Genomic DNA, 14730 nt, shown 5'->3' with positions numbered 1-14730 from the left:
CATAATTTTTCTTCAATACCGCCATTTCTGTGACTGTCATTTCGTTTCAGGTGTCTCGTAACAAATCCATGTTTCATAGTCTGTGACAATCCTTTTCAAAAAGTACTTTCCTTCTGTCTCATAACGCTGCAAAAAGTCCAACCCTGATCCATGCGTTAAAGAACGTGGAATGTTTTGAAAATAAGAAATACTTAATATTATAACCAGTAATAATTAACATATAGCAGAGTTGGCCAAACTTCATGTCAGTAAGAGCCGCACGTTTGAATTCAGGAATGTATGAGAGCCGCATCTAGATTTTCTAAAAGTCACAAGTTCATATTTACGTCTTCTATAATGATGTAAAGTGCGGAAGCAAGTGCATCGCATCAGCAAAAGTTTAATTTTTGTCTCACTGCTTAGAAATTTTAATTTAGTGTAATTTTTCAGAATTAATTTCGAAAATTAATTAATTATTTCCATGGTACTTTGCGTGACATCGCAACTGATACCATATTTCCATAAAATTACAAATGATGCCATTCTTCCGTAACCAGGTTCTAGTTATATATAACAAGTTTTGTAATTATTATATTTTTTCAAATGGCATATTACTTTACAAAACTGAAATTTTCCCCATGTTTCCTTTTGCTAAACTTCTGAGATTATTTCTAAAATTTATTCATTAGATCATTTCTTCCAGGAAATTATGAACGTTTTTACATAAAATAGATTTAAGTTGTATTGTTAAAATAACCCAATTTCCTTTTTAAGAGATTTAGTTAGATGAAAAATATTTCATAGGTTTGGTTAGATTATTTGAATATGGTGAAATATACAAGGACTGCCTACCTAAGAGGAGAGATGCCTTTGTAGAGGATTTTTTAAGAGAAATTGGCTCGTATTCACGTTACATATTAAGAAAACCATAAAAAAAAATCATGTAAAAGTATTTCTTGCTTGAGAGATTAAGAGAATGTAATTACGGTATTAAATTTTTTTAATGGATGCGTTAATTATTTAAAAGATAACAATATAAGAATAAGAAAATTACATTTCATCGGTACTTACATATGAAAGAAGTTAAAAATCTGACTTGTGATAAAAGAGCTCAATTAATATTAATTCGTCTTCAAAAATACAAGTTCTTTCATTTTATAAAGAAATGGAATTTAAAACTGCATTTTAGCAGAATTTAACCCATTGTAGAAAATTTTATAAATGGATTTAAAATTAATATAAATCGAAATGTATATTTAAAGCCACATCGACAAACTTTATCCAAAATGATATATTTATTTTAAACGAAAGTATTTCACTTCTCCAAACAAGCTACTTTATTTTATTATTAGAAATTTAAAAATTATATATAACCTTCTAAATACGTCTAGTTTAATTATCTAACCTAATCACGTTTAGATTTTCTTTGATGTATCATTTCAAGAAATGGAAATGAAAAAATACAAATTTCTGCAATCGTGTTTAAAAAACACAGGAAAATTAAGAATGGAATCTTTTGCAAAGGATTTTTAAAATTTCACAGTGAAAATTTGGAAATTAGAATATAAATAATATAGTATAAAACATTTATTCATTAAATTGGAGTCATTGCCACCCTCCAGCGGAAGAAAACTGATTTTAAGAGAAACTAAAATTTCGATAAACTAAAATTTCTATAAAATGTTCAACGTCTCGACTTTTTTTTATTATTGACAAGTGCTGGTGGCAATAGATCGTGAAATTGTTTAAGAATACCCCATAGTGATTTGTACTGCATTTAATATTAGTATATCAACACGATAACAGGGAATACTATTAGAAGATAAGGAAGTGATGTCATCAATTAATTTGGGATTTTTACTGCAACCAAAAGGTGAATGTGAGAAAAGAAGTCAGTACCTATTATCGGTTTATTGATATTTAAAACCACATAAGGCTAATAATATGCTCTTCTCAGTAGCAAATCAAATTTTAGCAGCTTTTGTCCATAAGTTTTAATTTGTTTTCCATTTGTAACAAAGAATTTCAAACTTGGCAACAAATCTTTTTCTTGTGGTAATGGTGGAATAACAGAAATTTTTGCGCTAGTATCAATTAAAAACTAGGTGGCGATCGCTTTGTCACGAATAAAAAGATGACACAACTCCATTCCTTCGTGTGTGTGTATTTAATTATGGCAAAGCACACGAGGGCTATCTGCCTAAGGGGAGGGATGCCTTTCGTGGAGGACTTTCTAAGGGAAACTGGCTCGTATACACGTTACACATGGGGAAAACCACGAAAACGCCCATGCAGCCAGCCCGTTCGCGGGATTCGAACCTCGGACCGAACTACCAGTGTTCAGCGACTTTACCGCTCGGCCGCTGGTGGGCCACTCCATTCCTTGACCTAAGTCATCTGCGAGGGCCGGGGTTTAGTTTTCCTGCATCTGAGGTACCCATCACCCAGCTGCTGGGTTATGGAGTCTTTTCTTTAGCATCCTGCATCTGAAGATTGTAATGTTAAGCCAACTGCAAGGTTTAACGCATCTGAAAACCTCTCCGCCGAACGTCCAATGATAATAATATATGCTGTGTTTTCTATTACTACGCCTATTAAGAGAACTTATTAATAGAAACTTAAGTAAAATGGATTACATTACATGATATATATTGCGCAATGCAATCCATTTTACTTGAGCTAAATTTAATGCTGGAAGGTAGGATACCGCCGGCAGAACTTGTAGTGTTGGCTGAAGTCACAATTTCCATCACGATTCAAGGAATTGATGCCGGAATATTGTTAGGTTTCTAGTTAGTGTGTGGGGCTAATACCTACTTATTTAGGGTAAATATTAGGTGAGCCCTTCACTTCTGCATAACATTACATATTAACTGAATTGCTTCTAGAGAAGGGTATTATAAACTGTTGATGAACGGAGAACTGTCTTTTATTCAGCTCTATAACTTTTAATAATAACTCTGAATTCTGCTCTTGTAGTTTAACTAAAACAATGTCATCATTGGAACATGCAAAACAGCAGCATTCTAATATGATGTTGATTTTACTTTTCACTTTTTATCGGCCATTGTTGCCAATTGTGATACATCATCACTAATTGACTGATAGAGTGATCTTCATTTTTACTGGTAACCATTGAAGCCAAATAGTTTTAAGAAAAAGTTGATTCGCCTTATCAGAACTGCTGTTACTTCTAATTGCCTTTGGAAATATCTAGTAATCCTGAATGGGAACAGGGAGCTTATTCAAGCTATGTTCGTGTGTGCGTGGAAGAGACAACACAAATAAAGAGGGTTAACTTTACCCTTTATTTCTCACAGCGTACAGGAGCTCCCGCACTTCGGGATACAGAGACCAACACTTTTGGTTTAAAACGTAGGAAATAAGAAATATTCAAATAACTAACTTAATAAGAATTAAAATTAAATTCTGTACAGAGACTGTAAACGCGAATATTGGCCTTTTGACACTATGAGCGAAATGCAAATACTGCAATAAGTTTCGTATATCAGAAGGAATTTAGCTGTGGTCTTAAAGCCAGATATGAACTGATTGAAAAGGACTCGGGCGGCAGGGCAGCAGGAAGGCCTTTGTCTTTTCTTGGCTAGAAGCCACTTCTTGAATACCTGTACAGTTTGCAACTTCATTAGCATAAACAATTCCTACTCGCTTTTATTCTGGCCGGAAATGGAAAATAAAAGAAGATAGCAAAGTTTTAAACTAAAATAAACGTTAGTAAAACTTAAAATCCTTAGAACCTTAGCGGTACCCAAATTCTTCATTTCACCTAGTAGCTGGGAAGGTTTTTTTTACCACCCCATTATATTTAATAGCTTTTCAGTGTTTCGGATATCAGTGTCCGGGAAGATAGAAGTGAACCTGTTTTTAATGTATTTTGTCGTCTTTCGGCAGATTTAATCAAAATATCTGACACTTGTGATAATATTTCAGCTTCAGTGGAGCTGACGACATAATAATATTTCCTTTGATATGACGCTATTGCAGCATTTCCAAATTGTACCTCTAATGGCAGAAAACCATACTTTTGGATCCGGTTTCCGAAACGGTGGAATTTTAATGCTAACACTAGCGATGACGAAGTCGAAGTATCTATTTAAAATCACTTAGAGTTTTAGTTTATTTTAATAATTGTGGACGAAAACACTGAGACGAAAACACATAGAAAACACTGAAAAAGGAAACATAAATATTTAACTGCTATTTCACAAGTTTTATAGCCTCTACCTATTTCTTATCTATGGCTGTAAAATTAACTGATGTGCCAGAGTGACTAACTCTGCACTTTTCCTACATACCCATAATGAAACGAATCCGAACCGTAACTCACTAGGACTAGTATGCGAAAAAAAGAAACAAGGTTTAAATTTTCTCTCACTAGTGAAATCCCTGGTGTCATCTAGTGAGGGAAAAATGCTTTAAAATGAATACCTAACACTAGGAAGGAATCCACAAATTCTCTCTTTATCTAAAACCGATAATTCGTATTTGAATTCGTCTTTCATATTTTGTATCTCGATATCAAAAGTACTATGGATTTGAGATTTTGTTTCAGCTCCTCCAAAGAGATTGTCGCTCAAAGTCTTTTAATCTAATGGGACTAAATCCAGCCTTTTTATTATGCTCTTTCTTAAGAAAGATTTTTGTGACCCACTGTCAAAAAGCCCTCATACGAATTTCGTTTTTCCATTGTGAACAGTCTTCACTATTATCGTCTGTAAAAGAGTTGTTCGCAAACTTTAGTTAGACAATAAAGTTTCACTCAATTCGTTATCTAATATGGGTTATTTTTTGGAACTAGAAGCTTTTAGCTCTTTGCATATCACCGTTACATGACGCTTGTTGCAAAGTAGAGATTTCACAGAACGTTTACATTTTTCGGCATCATGCCCAACTTTTAAACAGTTCAAGTAAGCCTTTTCTTTCCAAACATTTTTTTATCTTTCGATGAAAGATTGTGCAGCTTAAAGCACTCACAGGAATTAATATTTCTTTGTGACACCGGACACAAGAATAAAGTTGTTTCTTCTTTGAGTCTCCTCTATAAATACAAGTTGATACGGCTGGAACGGAGTCAAATTTGACTGAAGCAGTAAAACGTGTACTCGCCAAATGAAGACGTTCATCATTTCGGAGAAAATGAATAAATTTTTCAAATTTTCAGTGTGTGCAACACTTTTCTTAAGCTGACGAGCTCGCTCTCATGCCCTCTGAATTTCTTCCGGTAGTGAAAGCTCTACAGGGGGACATAGCATAGGTGTTTAAATCTCACATTTTACTCCCAACGTCCTCAAAGCTCTAAGTTGCGACTGTACTTTACCATATATGTTAAAAAGAGTCATTTTAATCATTCGGGAACATAGATTTCTACCAGTAATTCGTCGCGTGCAAGTCTGGATTTTAGCTGCTTGATAGCTTCTTTATAATTCGCACCTGAAAGAGGATAACTATCAATGAGCTGTCTCATTGGGGATTCAATAACGGTAGCCTGCAACACGTACTGAAATTTGTCATCGTCATTTATATTTACGCCTTCGTCGACCTTGTTAAAATGTTCCCAAAATCCTTATTAATTTCAGATTTTCCCATTGAATGTTTGAAGCTCCAGCTTTGGTAAAATAAAGTTAATTTTTGTGAAATTCCTAAAGTTCAGGATCTAAGTATAGGAAGAGAATTCACCGTTTTATTTCCTACTTTTATCTTTAAACTGATATATTTATCACAATATGTTTCATTTGTGTAAAACATTAGTCAAATATTCGTTTTTATTTTCCTCTTTCAACAAAAGTTCAGAAACTTCTGATTGAACTTTATCTAATCTGTTCAATTTCCTTTTTAATTGTGAGCTCAATACTTGGAGTTGACCAATCTCTACGTCAGCCTTCAGAATTTCTGCTTCTAAGCATTAGCGGCAAATGCAAACGACTGCTGTAGAGGCTTACGTTTCCGTAATAAAACTTGTATAATTCTAAAATAAATATGTCCTAAGGATATAAATCAAATAAATAATAAAACTCACTTGATAAATTCCAATATGTGTGTGTGTGTGATTATATGGCAAAGTTTCGAGGGCTATTTGCCTAAGGGTAAGGATGCCTTCGTGGAGGACTTGCTAAGGGAAACTGGCTCGTATACACGTTACACATGGCGAAAACCACGAAAACGCTCATGCACCCAGCCCGTTCGTGGGATTCGAACCTCGGACCGAACTACCAGTGTTTAGCGACTTTACCGCTCGGCCGCTGGTCGGCTTAAATTCCAATATGAAATTCGTATTTCGTTTTCTTCTGACAGCCATTCCATTCTGTCGCGGACGCAAGTCACTCAAAATCACTTAAAAAGTCTTACTTTATTTTAATAACTGCGGACGAATGGAAAGAAATTTTTCAGAACGTTTTTAATTAACAACAATAATTTTATTTAGTATTTACAAATATCAACGAATATCATTAAGTACGTTACATGAAAAAAATATTTAAACATTTACATTACGCCCAAAGAGGCGTTTTTTAACATTTTGTATGTTACCTCTATTTATTATATATCATGTTCTTCGGAGTTAATCCTTAAAGTTAAATTCAACGGCAATATCACAAAATAATTTTAAAATGAGCATATCTTTAGATTTTCCGATACACAGTCTCACGTTTTGGCGATAAAAATGTTTTCTTTCTCCGTACAGTGTTGCAATTACTCGCTTTGAAATCATTCAGTTTGTTAATCAAAAATTCGTTAAAGTTATGAAATTATTCGTTAAAAATATGAAATCGATAATAAAAAAAATCCAAATTAGGACTCCTAGATGCTCATATTCGGTGGAGGATTACTTTATTCAAAATTTGATGGCTCTAGGTACCGTAATTTTATAACAATGCAAGAAACATGCACACATTTATGTAGATTCTTCATTATTAAATTTCTTTAATTATTATAGAGGGCTCTAATATTTGGTGGCAACAATTTGAAAAGTGAAACGCTACAAAATGTCAAAACGAAATGAATAGCTTTTTTGGGCTAACGCCTTTTGGGCTGAAAAAAAAAAAAGATCAGTAGGCGTGAGTGCAACAACAGACTGGTAGACTACGAGCTCAGCGAGAGCGTAAAAAAATTAAACAAACCCTTTTGGGCAACCATTAATATCGGAAACCTTTCGTATTTATTATTTTTTCGAAGTTCCAAGCTAATACCGTGGACCCTAATGCAAAAAGAATTGAATTTTTTAAATTGAACACATTCATATTATGAACATATATACAATACTAAACATACATAAAAAAAGGAAAACGTGAATTAAATTAAAATTTTACCATATTTCTAAAAAAAATTTGACGGCGTAAGTAGAAAATGTGAAGATGTCAAAAATCCAAAAAATGCCAATTGTTTGAAAGTAAAATCGTTTTCAGTAAAAATATCAGATAACTGCTATTATTATTATTATTATTTTTTCAGATAAACTGTTTCTTAAAATACGAAAAATAATTGAATAAATTGTAAAAGAAATTAGAATAAAAAAATAACGAGTCCTATTATTTTCTCTAAATTAGCAACTATGAAATCTTTAAACAATCTATGAAATTTATATTAATAACATAAAAAAGTGTTAAAATAAATAAAATTCAAGTTATAGAATGCATTTTATCATATTGATAAAAAGTGGTTGAAAATACTTCGTACTTTGTTTGTATCAAAGGTTGCTGTATTTAAAAGCATTAACTTGAAATTTTAAGCATTAACTTGAAATATTGATAATCATCTTCGGATTCTCAACGATAATCGTCATATTTATCTTCATAAAAACATCATCAAACTACCTGATATTCCAAAGATCAGCCAATTTATTTTTACTTCCTTGTGCGAAATAAAGGAAGTATTGTAATCATATAAAAAAAACTCCGGTATCATATTTCAACGAGAACAATCCATTTTGACCGCTATCGAATGCAATTTAAAGAGGAGTTTGCCTGACATCTGTAAGTAAAGACAGAATAAAGGACTCTTTTTTCCCAAACGAATTATAAAACTGATTTGAAATGGATTCTAAAGAGATTTTTTCGTGGCGTCTGTACGTACTTACGTATGTATGTATGTATCTCGCATAACTGAAAAACGAGTAGCTTCAGAAGGTTAAAATTTTGAATGTAGGACTGCTATAGCATATAGTTGTGCACCTCACGTTTTGGTTGCAATCGTTACGTTTTGATTGCTTATCAAAAGCCACTCTATTACTCGGCTCCGTGAGCTCAGCATTTTTTTATTCTTATATGTTAGTAAATTATGCATTTTTGCTTTAATTAGGATTGAATTATGTTGTTCTTAACTTCCGGTTATGCCTTTAATTAATCTGCATGCAATAGTTGTAGATTTATCAAAAATTAAGAAGTTCTTTAAATGCTGCTAAGCCTAATTCTTTTAACCATAGCATTCTCATTTGTTTACATTTGAAAATTAGCAGAGTAGTGAATTTAGTCTTTTTGCACCTTCACTGTTTTCTTGCCGAGTAGGACCGAAAGGAAACTTTTTAGTTTTATGCACCAAAACATCTGCCTTCTTACCCGCTGGCCTAATTGCTTGTTTTTGCGTTAGCCCAAAGCGACAATTTTCGCAGAAGGGCTATAAATTTCGTTTTGGCATTTTACGTCAATTCACTTTTGAAACTGTTGAAGATAAAATGATCACGTGATCTCTCTCGATCTTGCGTTTGCAACCGTCTGGTAATTTTTTCTCGGCAGGCCTTCCGATAAATGTTTATGTAAACAAATATTTATAATTCGGAATGTAACGGATGTTTTTTGCTTACTATGTTAGTTTATTCTTTACTCTTTTTCTCGGATTACCTGATTAATTATACTTGGATTATATTTCAGTCTAATATGTTTATGTATGAGATGTGTTGTGAATAAAAATGAGAAAAGCTTGGACAACATGATCTTCATGCGAAATTCCGTTTGCTCTTTAGTATGATATATTATTTTTATAACGTTAAGAAAAGCCTCTTTGGGAGTAATATAAAATCTAAAATATTTTCAGATTTTTTTCTATTTTCCTATATTTTTCGATTTTTAATAAAGCTATTTTGAGGGTTTTATGCTTTTTTATCTTGCCGCGAAGTGAGAACTTAATTAATTGATTGAGAAATTTATCTGCAATGAAATTCGAGGAAAATGAGTTTAAATGAAATGCAGCAAAAAATGCATATAATTTAATATTCCGTACAAGGAAGTCATGTGGTGTACACATCAAACTTTTTTATTCAAAATGCAACCGTATGTATTAAGTTACACTTCTATTCGGCTATTTTTATCTTTTGTGGTTCGTTCTTTATATTTGTTTTACAAATAGATAGCACTTTGGGAAGACCGAGATAAGTTCCGCAGCTCATTCTTGCAACGCTAGACCAAAGAACTTCTAGAAGTTCTTCAGCTAGATAACACATGGCTGCTTGTCCATAATTGTACACCGATTAACAAAATGCATCAAAAATTTTAGATTGAATTAACTGAAATAGCAGTCAATAGCCAAATGTGGTAAGCAATCAAATTAGAAAACCATTCCCTAAACGGAAGAACTCCTATTCAAATTATTTGCTCTACATGAAGGTAGGAATAGGAGTGGATGAGATCTTTCAATGCAAAGCATTCGAAAAAAAGTGAAAAGTAAATTAAGTTGCTGAGTATGAGATAGTAATTTCCAAGCAGGAAAGATCAAAACTTTATAAGATCTCCTCTCAGGCTCAAATACGCAATCTTGCAAATCTCAGATTCGCGCGCAGCCGCCTACGGGGTAACCCACAGTCAACCAAACAAGGCACTTTTCAGTCCGATTCAAAATATCGCCAAATGATCTAAAACTAAAGAAACCAGACATCATCCAAATGCAGTTTGGCGGATTAATTTTTTTTCAAAATCACAGTCGAAAGCTGTTGAAAGGTCATTTTAAATTTGTGCAGGATATCCGTCAACTTGCTGTATTGTCCTGATACTCAACAGACACTTTAATCTGCACGAAGAAAGGAAGAAATCTGCTTAGTTTACGACATCTTTAGTTGTGTCAAGTTTCCATACAAAACTAATCATACAAATGGAATTTTGGGAAGCTTTCTTTCCTGGTACAGGTTTGCGTGATCATGAAGCAAGTAGTACAAATCAAGAAATGAAATTATTAATTGCAAAAGATCCAGTAAAATGTAATTTATGCAAAAAAATTGTGCATGGTATGCCGTTCTTCAACCGTTTTGCCATACTAGACAGCTGCATGCATGTGTTTTGTTTGAAATGTGTTCGAGAATCCAGAACTCGACAACAAATGAAAGTATTCCAAGCACTTCCAGAAGCTAGAGAATCGAATTGCCGCTACCAAGCGCCGGTTCCGTTCACTTGTACCGTGTGTGGTAAGCATTCGCATTATGTCGCAACTAGCAGATTTTGGATTCGAGATTTCCTCCGCAAAGAAACATATATGAACAGGTTTAAACAAGAGATGAGCATTATTCCTTGTCATTGCATCAAAAGTGGCCAAGGTTTTTGTTTCTTTAAGATTTGTTCCGCGCGATTAGACATGCTTTATCCACCTGGTTTAAACCAATAGGAGAAACATTTTGATACTGAATGTAACATTTGCAATATACTGCTTAAATATCAGGTATGAAAATTAATTATTGATTTGTGGCATTCGTCTCCGTGCTTTATTTGATGTATAAATTATACCGAAACGAAGGAATTGTACATAAAAAAACTGTACTGGATGACATTCAATTCTAAATTTTTTATTGTTATGTGATTTTTAAGAACTATACATTATAATAAGGAACTACAGAATTATTACATAAGAAATCGAAGTAGAATTTAACCGTATTTTATTGACAAATTAAAATCAGGAGACTGCAGATAAAGAGGTTTTTCTTTGGAAATTTGATATAACGCATTTTAAAATTATTTACAGAATATTTTTTTATCCGTTCTTATAATTTTTGTAAAAATAACTGCGAAAATTTCTGCAATTATAATAAGTTGCAAAGCATTTAAATAGAAATTAAATTTGTTATCTTGTCTTTCTAAAGTTCCTAAAGTTGTCTTTAAAGTTTTTGCATCACCTGAGTTACATTAATGTTTAACATTTCCTTTTTTAAAATTAGTTTTGCAAGAAATATCTGAATGGGAACATAATGCGGATCGTTTCCTTTATAGGATAGCACTGGGAGGAAAAAAAAGTTTTTTATTCAAAGATATTGCATTCGTCAAACGTTGCTTATTGGCCACATTTAAATTGTTCGTGTCCTTATCTACATTACCTGTATGTTTTTCAAAGTAAATATTGTCTACACAATTGCCTGTTAAATATATATAAATAAATAAAAATTTTAGTTCACGAGTATGAAAATTTACTTTTACTGAAGTTTAGGTTTATCAACATTTTCTGTGATTTTTGCTGTTTAACTCAGCAAGCAAGTTGAGAAAAAAACCTAAATGTAAATAAATACGTTTTGAAATTAGGGGGAGAAGTAATGATTGTTTAGTAGTAGTGAAAGGGGTGTATGAGGGAAAAAAAGTTTGAGAACCATTGGCCTATACAATTTTTTTAAAATAGTATCGTTCTTTTAGTTTTTTTATTGAAATAATAACCTTTAGGGACATTGTTCTTTTGTTCAGTCGAAATGAGCTGACCGTGAAAGTTCGTTTTCTGGCTGGACATTTCAAATTGATGTACTAAAGAAAGAGTTCAAAGGCTTATGAATAATTTTAAAAAACAAAAATTATTTCTTGGTATAGATATTTAATTGCTGTGTAAATATATGTCATATCCTTACCCAGCCTTTATTTTCGCAAATGTTCGTATGTAATTTGGAATTTATAGGCATGTGCTTCCAATTACAAAAATGTTTTAAATCACAAATATTCATGTTCTAGCAATTTTGAATTTAAAGTTGGCAGTTTTATAAAAGTTACGAAAACTAATTTTCTGTACTTTGCTCCTGTTCCTGTATTTTGGAAAATTTTGTTCTCTTTATAAAAAATAAAATATAAAAATTTTGACAAAAATTGAATAAGGTATTTAATTTCGATTTTATTGCTATTTTTTGATTTTTCTTGAAGTTACGGTTAATAAGTAAATTAGGAAATTCGATGTTCATTTTTTCTTTACATGACATTTATTGGTATTCTTTTTGTAGTTTACTAGTCTAATGTTCTTTAATTTATAATTGTGTTTCAATTAGTATCCTGTAAAAACGTTTCACACAAGTTAATTTATAAAATTTCAAATGCTAAAAACACATTATTATTATTATCGTGCAATTTTATTACTTTAGAGTCCTAATCTGAAATTCACTCGAAAGTTCAGTAAACTAAGAAATAGTTTTAATTTAATCAAATAAGATTATTAGTTGGCATTATAACAATATTGAATTCTGCCAGAGGTTTTCAGAGCAAGAATTCTGTAGGACTCCATAAATAAGATGTCTTGCTTAAAAAAAAAAATTACATTGTTCAATACTTTTCCTTATCTATTTTTAAGATCAATATTTTTCACGAACACACAAATGCTCGTCACTTAATCTTGTTAATATTAGAAAGCTTTTCCTAAATTGCAATTTTATTTTTCTTTAAATACAAATGCAAACACTTCACTCTTCAATTTGTGTTTCACCTCTACGATGTAAGATGCCCAAATTTGACCTCTGTCATGTGGGAGCATACCTTTTATAATATGCTCTTTTATAATGTATGTAACATTAACCTAAACAGGAACCGCAAAGATGTATATTTTAGTAATGAGATTTGTTTTCAAATTTAGAAATACGTTTGTGTGATTTAAAGCATTTTTTAACTGAAAATATGCGTCTGCGATAAACAGTTTCGAAGATAAACGTCAGGCAAAGATTTTTGTGAATACAGTGTATAATAGCTGCTACTGCTGGCAGAAGTGGCTATTTTACCCAATCTTCTGCACCTCAAAATTACCTGAAATTTTAAACTTTCGTTACTTTGTAATAATATATTTGGGTACTTTTCCATTTTGCCGGCGCAAGCAATAAAGTCGCCAAAAATGATACAACCGTTACCAAACGAAGTATCCTCGCTGGTAATCTTTTACGCCTCATTTTCAAAACAATTCGCAGCCATTTCTTATCAGATTAATTGTTTCTTTCAATACTGGCATACAATTACATAGAATTTTAACCCAGATAGTTCAATTTTATACCCTAAGGCCATTCGCGGTAATTAAGTCAATTAGGATGCAATCACACCACTCACCCGAAGGCGAAAATATAGAAAAGGCAAAGTTAAGGGTTAAATTCATCCATTCTAATGAGATTGCACTAGCGAAGTAAAGCACTGCGGTGTTACATAATTTCGGAGTAAGCTATTCGTACGAATTGAAATAATTCTTCAATTTAAACTTGTATTCCAAATTAAGATATAACTTGAAATGAATGTAGATAATTACTGAGAGAATTAGATTTTTTGTAGCGGAGTTTACGTGAGATGAGATCCCTTAGAGTCACATGATAAGAAACTGCTAATCAGGGCGTTGCTCCATGAAAGCGTAGAAAATTCTTAAATTAATGTCTTTTTACAAAATTTTAAGCCATATTAAAATGTTCATACCTTCAAAATAAAAATATCTTAAAACTAACTTGTGTTAAGCGTCTGTGTGTTGTCGCCAATAAAGTCTGCTTGGCGAGATTTGCGCCGGCGAAACGGAAAAGTACCTATATTTGTTATGTGATTCTACTAGCTAGTGCTTGTTCGTGGTAATGATTATAATGGGTAGAAGAGAACGTCTGCGTTACTTTAACTGCTTTGAGGTCCGCCAGCGGCAGAGCGATACAGTCCCTGAACACTATTAGTTAGGCCCAAGATTCGAATCCAGACCAACGGGCTGGCCGCATGACCGTTTTCGTGGTTTCTCTGTGTATACCGTGCATACGAACCAGTTTCCTTTAAAAAGACTTTCACAAGGCATCCCTTCCCTTAGGCAGATACTCGTAGCCTTTGAATGCTTTGCCCTTATTAAATAAACCAAATCTTAACCGCTTTGATGAGAAGATAAGTTCGTAAAGCCCATAATTATGCCGTGATTTGTTAAAATATCTTTGTCAGATCTGTATTTGATGGCATAATCTCCGATTTTGTAAATACTTTACATATAAGTAAGAAGTTTTTAAAAATAACTTTATTATGCATGTTGTTAAGCACATTATTAGGTATTTACGTTTTTTCAGAATGTGCCAAACTCTGGCAATCACGATCATTACAATCTTTCAGTCGAGCAACCTCCCCATTTTCTTATGCGTTCTTTTTGTTGTATTCAAAATTTCAACAATTTTTGTAATTAAGTCCTGATCTTTTTTTGCTTTAATTTCGAGATATGCACTCGTGGCATTAACCAGTAATGCAAGAAATTTCGGTAATATTTCTGCAGGAATACATAATTTTGCCGCAAAATCTTCAAAGGAAACAATGAGGAGATATGTTTGGTAGATAGCCGGCGTTGCCGAGGTTTACCCGATGCCAAAGGCTCTGCATTTATGTGATATTTTTTAAGCAGAAATAGATCGCTATGTACCTGGGTAGGATGACAGCCCAAAAAATTACGGAAAGGTTTGGCGAAGAAGTGTTTAATTTTTTAATGCATCAAGAGTTCAAAATTATTGTTTTAAACTGTTAACGTATATTTTATTTCATATGTTGATAATGTATGCCGACTTATAAATATCGATAATTTGGGAATATT

At 32.6% G+C, this 14730-nt stretch overlaps 1 protein-coding gene across 3 annotated transcripts in view; it reads left to right on the top strand.

The window, feature by feature from the left end:
- The window catches only part of LOC118192354 (protein O-mannosyl-transferase TMTC3-like), a 495624-nt gene that overhangs the window by 80576 nt on the left and 400318 nt on the right, over nucleotides 1–14730 (top strand). The window contains exon 1 of one of the 3 annotated variants that reach the window (XM_085815133.1): nucleotides 9616–10635. The exons of the other annotated variants lie outside the window; for them this stretch is intronic. The gene's annotated coding sequence lies outside the window, so the exon portion shown is untranslated. Of the gene's footprint in view, nucleotides 1–9615; nucleotides 10636–14730 lie in introns of those variants that run through there. 3 annotated transcript variants of the gene reach the window in all.

The sequence above is a fragment of the Stegodyphus dumicola genome, chromosome 4 (genome assembly GCF_044657685.1).
Source record: "Stegodyphus dumicola isolate Sdum_Otavi_A_Nest chromosome 4, ASM4465768v1".
Taxonomy (NCBI): domain Eukaryota; kingdom Metazoa; phylum Arthropoda; class Arachnida; order Araneae; family Eresidae; genus Stegodyphus; species Stegodyphus dumicola.
This window is presented reverse-complemented; position numbering and strand designations above follow the sequence as displayed.